Below are 7,523 nucleotides of genomic sequence, written 5' to 3'. Positions count from 1 at the left end.
CACCACCTGACTTTTTCTTACGGGGTGCAGCGAAAGCAACTGTCTATAAAAACCATCCAGAATCCATCGATGAACTGAAAACTGCAATACCCACTTTCACTGGTTGTGTTACAGAAGAAATGTTACAGCTTGTGTTTGGAAACATGATTAGACGAATTGAATTGTGTATTCAATTGTATTGAATTGAGTATTAAACAACGGGGGGGGACACTTTCAACATTTAATGTGAAAATTTGTAAGTAAAAACGAATATTCAATGAATTAATAACTTGTATTTCACTGAGTTTCATTTCGGTATATTCACTGCGGCGTACGGCACGCGCGACTACCAATCATATGGCACTGCGGAGAGACTTTTTGAACACCCCATACTTTGCACTGAACTGGCTGGGAAAGCTGAGAAGGGGACGAATGCATCGACCAGGCTGATTTTGACCATGGCACATAAGATAACAAGTGGTTACTGATTGGGCCAACAGCTAGTGTTCACTCTACACTTTTTGTCGCTGCATCAACGTCTTCCTTAGTGTTGTTATAAAAAAAACGACAATTTCTGCCCTGCAGAATACGTATTTCCACTGTGGTGCATAGATGATACTAGGAGAATTGATTTATTTGTCTTTCTTACAAATGATACCAGAGTGACACCTTTGATAAATCTGCACAAGCTAGACATTTCCTTTCCGCCTCGTGATGAGAGGAAAGCTATTCTCCCTCTTACTTTATGTAATGTTGCCACATAGGTGAGGCCTTTCTTCCGTAACTCGTTCACCATTTCCATCGAAGAAAACTAATTATCAGTTGACACGTAACAAAAATGGGTTTTGAAAGCCGCAAACAGCCTGCGTTGGTTTGAAAGTTTTTTCTCTCATCTGCCGAGAGGGTAATTCCGTCGCTATCTTTCCTTGAGTAAATATACCCATTGAGGAAGTATTTACGTCTTGGAGTCGTTTTTTGGTCCGTTAACTTCAGTCTGTACTTACGAGGTTTGTTGGACATTTACATTTTAAACCTGCACTTGCCTCTGAATCCCATCAGCTTGTCAGCAATGCATGCGTACTCTCCGACTGAGTAACAATTATGTCAGATTTTTACGAAGCCTTCGAATAATCAGGAAAGTGGAGCTGTTGGATCAGTGTTTTTTCTTTCCTCTCTATCAACTTTGTTGTCAACTCGAAGGCGCACTATTTATAGGACAGATATGCGCTTTCAAGCATATCTTATGAGGAGAATGTAAATATTAACATTTCTGTCAATTTCAAGTATAAACTGAATGGCAGTCAGAAGATTATTTAATCCGACGATTGTGGATTGGGAACAATAGAAAAAACTATACCTAAATGTCTTTCATTTTCTTAAAAAACAAAAGTAAGCAAGCGTGGACTTCCTCTTCTGATCTTCTTGTGTTGCATTAGTGAGCACAGGTACCTGTAACTACTTTGTGTAATTTGTAATTATTAATGAATAACAATGCAGTTTCTTAGAATGTGTCTGCACTCATTCGTAGAATCCTTTGGAATTATGTATTTTAATGTGGTTGATGAGTTTTAAACATTTCAGATCTGTGTATCACGACTGAGCACACATTGTTTGGAAGCAAAAAGGCCGATAGCTCATCACACAGGGTAGTTTTACTATTACGTACATACAAAGTTGAACCCTTGCATCATTTTTCCTCGAAGTCCGATTTCATACTTTTTGCCACTTGGTTGCGCATGAAAGTCAATATACACGGTCAATGGTTTCAAACAATGACAACGCACACTAGCTACCAAGGTCTGATACAGCGAGAGGACATCAAAATAGTGATGGCAGAAGTATGATACTAAAGTTAAAACTTAACCAAATGATGATAAATTTTATGGTGTTTTTTTACACTGGTAACCACATCGTGCCTTCGTACTTGTTGCGCCTTTCGCGAAGCAAGCCTTTCTTAATTGCGTCTCATACATTTTGCTTACTGCTAAACATTTTTCCCAAATTTTATTCTGCCACTAAGGAAGGATACATTACAACTGGCGACCGTAACAGGACTAATTGCAGGTAAATGTTTTAGAAATATTTTTTTCTGTTACATGTATTACCCTGAATACGATGCCTGGCGACAAAAAATTATAAAGACGAATCCAAGGACAAAAGGAAAAACAAAAGGAAATCAAAAGATATACCAGTTTGTATGTATTGGAATTTAAAGAGGAAAATATCCATTATCAAAATAAAATATGGCGGCCATCGCGATAAGGAGCAAAAATAGCAGGTGAGGGCATCCTTGAATAGACGAATGCCTTTTAATGTTACGAATCTTGAGAGTTTATCATAAGTGTATCATAACCCCCCTGCCCAATTGGAAATTTTTAGTTTGCAATACAAAATATTTGTAATTGTTCTATTTATCGCATGCTCAAGATCAGTGGCACGAAGTGACTGCTTTTTCAGCTGGACAGTGCGATGCAGCGCAGTTACGAAAATATTATGAGTGATATTTGAACAAGACGAGATGCTGGGATAAGCCCATGTCCCTCAAAGACGTAATCAAGCAGTTGAAGGCTAAATTATCTGCAGATACAAACAAGAGAGTGATGCACACGCAGGAGGTGGGTCTGGAACAGTTTATGTTAGTTCTACATCCGCTAGATCTCCTACAGCAAGATTTAAGGAGAAATTCTGGCAACGACACTAACCAGTCAGCGACAGCCGGTACAGCTCGTAACAATCGAACTGAGAACGGCAGCTGGAGCGCAACAGCTTGTAACGCTATTATCGATATTACTTACAACTGTCTTACCTAAATTCTTTGTCTATTTTTACTTAATGTGATTTCCGTAAAACCGTGCTCTTTGATGTAGCATTTATGTAAATGTTTTATTCATTATTTATGACCATTTATGTAATTAATCCATGTCATCAATTTCGAAGTAATATACTACAAAAGACTGGAAATGTTAAAACTTTACTTGTAATATTTTTTCATGCGTAGGGCATGTAGATTTGTAATCATGTAAAACATGGAGGGAAGCCCCTTTGCAACGAGACTGGATTGACGGGAATAGAAAAGGTGGATCTGGCGGTCGAACTGCATAGCTCCGTTGTGGCATCGCTGGCATGAATTAATCGGTGGCTAACAGGCAAAGTGTTCGTATCTTGTGGAGTAAACCGAGGCCAGAAACAACAAATTAAAAGCACTGAATGTTCAGCGTCACAACTTGCAGTGAATTTATAAAAAACAAATAACAGCAAATATACGGGAGTTTACAAAATAAATTGTAATTCCAGAATGGAAGTTTGGAAGGTAGGAGACGAGGTACTGGCAGAAGTAAAGCTGTGAGTACCGGGTGTGAGTCGTGCTTCGGTAGCTCAGTTGGTAGAGCACTTGCCCGCGAAAGGCAAAGGTCCCGAGTTCGAGTCTCGGTCGGGCACACAGTTTTAATCTGCCAGGAAGTTTCTTAAATTGTAATTCATATTCTGTATTAAATGGACATAAAAATGTTCAAATGTGTGTGAAATCTTATGGGACCTACCTGCTAAGGTCATCAGTCCCTAAGCTTACACACTACTTAACCTAAACTATCCTAAGGACAAACACACACACCCATGCCCGAGGGAGGTCTCGAACCTCCGCTGGGACCAGCCGCACAGGCCATGACTGCAGCGCATCAGACCGCTTGGCTAATCCCGCGCGGCTAAATGGACATAAAAACATTAGTAGATAAAAGCGAGCAGGACGAGACACTATAGGGCATACCGACAAACATCATGGAACCCGACAGCAGTAACAGAAATGAATACACAATAGCGCTACAGAATGGCAATTGGCGTACGTAGTATACCACGAGTACGTAAACGATCAGATTCAGATGAGGAGCCCGTCACAAAGAAAACAGGAACTAATGGACGGAACAAATGAAAAAGTTTACGTGGAAGATAGTGGTTATGCGACTGAATCTGTTGGTATGCTCAGTTGGCCACAAATCGAGAAAGAACCGATCGAGAAACATGAGGTAGAATCAGAACATGAAGGTACGGTAGAGCGAGACAGTGAAGCACCTTTGAGCATGAATAATATGTTAAAAATTTTAGCCTATACAAATTAAAGCACAAGGTAACAGCATTAACAGTCAAATTAAGGCACAAGTTTGTGGCCTTGATAATCAACTCAAATCACCAATTAGTGGTGTTGATAATCAACACAAAGTACTAACAGGTAGCCTCAATAATCAGTTGAAAGCACAAAATAGTAGCCTTGAGAATCAAGTTAAAACATAGGGTGTAAAGATCAGTAGACAGATAGAAAAAAAGCAGACGAAAAAGTAGTCGTTTTGGGAACTGCAATCAAAACATTAAACTTGAAATAAATACCGATGTGTGCACTATGCAGGAGGCAGATCAGTGATATCAGCGAAAGGTTCTATTTAGAAATCCTATAGATACCAGAGGCCAACTGCCTTGCCGCAGTGGTAACACCGGTTCCCGTCAGATCACCGAAGTTAAGCGCTTTCGGGCTTGGCTAGCACCTGGATGGGTGACCATCCGGTCTGCCGAGCGCTGTTGGCAAGCGGGGTGGACTCAGCCCTTGTGAGGCAAACTGAGGAGCAACTTGATTGAGAAGTAGCGGCTCCGGTCTCGGAAACTGCGGCCGGTCGGTACCCTTAGGCCTTCATGGCCTGTGCGGGAGGAGTTTATCCATCTTACCAATGCAGGGCGGCAGACTTTCGGGAGCTGTTGCCGTGAAATCCCAGTATGTTAAGTGGTAGGAGCAGTTCGAACTAGATTTTGGGAGCGGAGCAATGAAATGCACGTCCCTGTCAGTGAACGGACTATCCGCGTCCTACATAATATGTCCACAATTTTTGCGTGAATGGAACAGTGTAACTGGCCCCTCTCGTGGAAAGTGGATTTTGGCAGTTAATGGTAAGGAAGTCGTGGATCTGTTAAAAACGAAAGCGCGGCATGGCAGAAACTGCCGTGGTAGTAGGTTGAGAATTATATAGCGGAAATTGCTGTATTTTGATGACATTCGGTCTCACAATTTTGATGATGTGAAGTCAGACACAAATGATGTGCATGTGGGTTGTAACACGAGTCGCATTCATAACAAGATAAAATAATCGCGGTGCCTCAATCAACACAACAAAACGAACTAGCTGATCTGTTGACAAAGTACATCCACATCTTTTCTGCCAAACCCAGGGTTGATAAAGATTATCAACGCAAACACTACTGCTTATTTTCTTGTCCCCAAACTGCGGATTAAACACCATGGTATAAGAGAAGAGAATAAGAGGATATGCAGTGGAGTATCAGAAAGAAGATATGTCCAGTAGTGAAAAGAGTTATTTTCCTTATGTTGTTTTATATGTTGTCATGTTTGTAGTTCTTTTACTAAAAGCTACAGTTAACGAATCAGATTCGCAGTGCTTTTGTGCCTAATGATTTCTCGTGGTAATAATGAGCAAAGGAATGATACAAGCATGGATAGGTCTTAGTTACCACGAATAATGAAGAGACATTTTTCAGATGGAATGATTTACAGTACAAGGGGTACGATACTAAGTTGCAATGTTCAAAGTAACCATTCAAATTAGTCTAGGTAAATACGTAGTTGAACAGCGTAGTTACTATATATTCTAAATATTCTCTTTCTGTACTATAATGAAAGATTGTAAGTAGGCTGTTTATGTTTTCTTATTGGCAACGTTACGTAGCGCTCTGTATGAAAATCACTGGCTGTGCTAGTAGGCTGTTTATGTTTTCTTATTGGGAACGTTACGTAGCGCTCTGTATGAAAATCACTGGCTGTGCTGCGTGCAGTCTGTGGCTAGTTTGCATTGTTGTCTGCCTTTGTAGTGATGGGCTGTTGGCTGTCAACAGCGCGTAGCGTTGCGCAGTTGGAGGTGAGCCGCCAGCAGTGGTGGATGTGGGGAGAGAGATGGCGGAGTTTTTAAATTTGTAAGACTGGATGTCATGAACTGCTATATATGTTATGACTATTAAGGTAAATACATTGTTTGTTCTCTATTAAAATCTTTCATTTGCTAACTATGCCTATCAATAGTTAGTGCCTTCCGTAGTTTGAATCTTTTATTTAGCTGGCAGTAGTGGCGCTCGCTGTATTGCAGTAGTTCGAGTAACGAAGACTTTTGTGAGGTAAGTGATTTGTGAAACGTATAGGTTAATGTTAGTCAGGGCCATTCTTTTGTAGGGATTATTGAAAGTCAGATTGCGTTGCGCTAAATATATTGTGTGTCAGTTTAAGCACAGTCATGTATAATTTTTCTAAGGGGACGTTTCATATGTCGACCCTTAGCCGAGGATACCTCACTGGAATCTTCTGATTTTTTTGTAGTTTGTGTAATTAATGTAGCTTTTGTTTATTGCTAGCGCGTAATTGTAGAGAGAATCTCCTTTGTAGTTGCAGTCTTTCACTGTTGTACAGTAAAACAGTTGTGGCATGCATGTAGATTTGCACCAAGTATTTCGCAGCTGCGCTTGCAATTAACTAGATATTATTTTCAGCACTATGTTAATGTGTTCTCTTATTTTTGCTCTTCAAATTGTGCTTTTCTGTGTTATCGTGTGAAATATTGTGACAATAATGGCGTGTGAAAAACGTAACACTAGGCTCCAAAGTAAACTGAGAAATAATAGTGACGACGAGCGTAGCTTACCAGCATCACTGTGTAATGAATTAACTAATGTTCAAAGTAGTAATTTGGTAACTGTGCATAGGGAAATGGAGCGGGCGTCAAATAATGGTGTAGACAGTGAAACAGGTAGTGAACAGGGAAGCATTATCGATTGATCGGTTGGCACCAGCTCGCCTCAGGTATCCGAAATGACAGGACACAATCTTGCAAATACTGCAGATTCAGATTTTGGGTCCTCACCGTTTTCTCAAATAAGTCAAGACACATTTTCCGCTTGTCAAAATGTGAATGTTGCCGGTGCAAATTCACTGCCGAAAAGCACTGACGAACATGTTTCAGACACCAGTGCATCGTTATTACAATTAATGCAGCAAATGGGACAAAAGCTTCAAAAGTTAGACACAATGGAACAAAATCTTCAAAAGTTAGACACAATGGAACAAAATCTTCGAAAGTTAGACACCACGCTTGAGCAAACACGTGAAGATTTAACTACTGAGTTACATAACATTGAATCGAAATGTCAAAAAGTCTGTAATGACGTAAAAACACAAATTTGTGAGCATTTTCAACCTATTTTTTCGTGGCATGAAAATGTATTACAGAATCACGAAGCAGCCATAAGAACTGCAAACTATTGTTCATGAAAATCATGAGACCTTGCAAGCTAAAATTGACTCAGTTGCATCTACCGATTCGGTTATGCAACTTGCAAAAACTCAGGAAAACTTAAAGGACACAGTAGATACTCTGAAAACTGGTTCAGAAAGACACATGGAGGAAATAAGTTCACTATCAGAGAAAGTAGTCGAACTTTCGGATCAGCTAAATAATTTATCTACAAAGGTAGATGATGATCTGAATGACACAAGACCTGTA

General features: G+C 40.0%; 1 pseudogene; it reads left to right on the top strand.

Annotated features, from left to right (window-relative positions):
- Positions 1-4,433: 4,433 nt before the first annotated feature.
- LOC124596659 lies at positions 4,434-4,551 on the top strand (annotated as a pseudogene).
- The last annotated feature ends 2,972 nt before the right edge of the window (positions 4,552-7,523 follow it).

Source organism: Schistocerca americana, chromosome 2 (assembly GCF_021461395.2).
Source record: "Schistocerca americana isolate TAMUIC-IGC-003095 chromosome 2, iqSchAmer2.1, whole genome shotgun sequence".
Lineage (NCBI taxonomy): Eukaryota > Metazoa > Arthropoda > Insecta > Orthoptera > Acrididae > Schistocerca > Schistocerca americana.
This window is presented reverse-complemented; position numbering and strand designations above follow the sequence as displayed.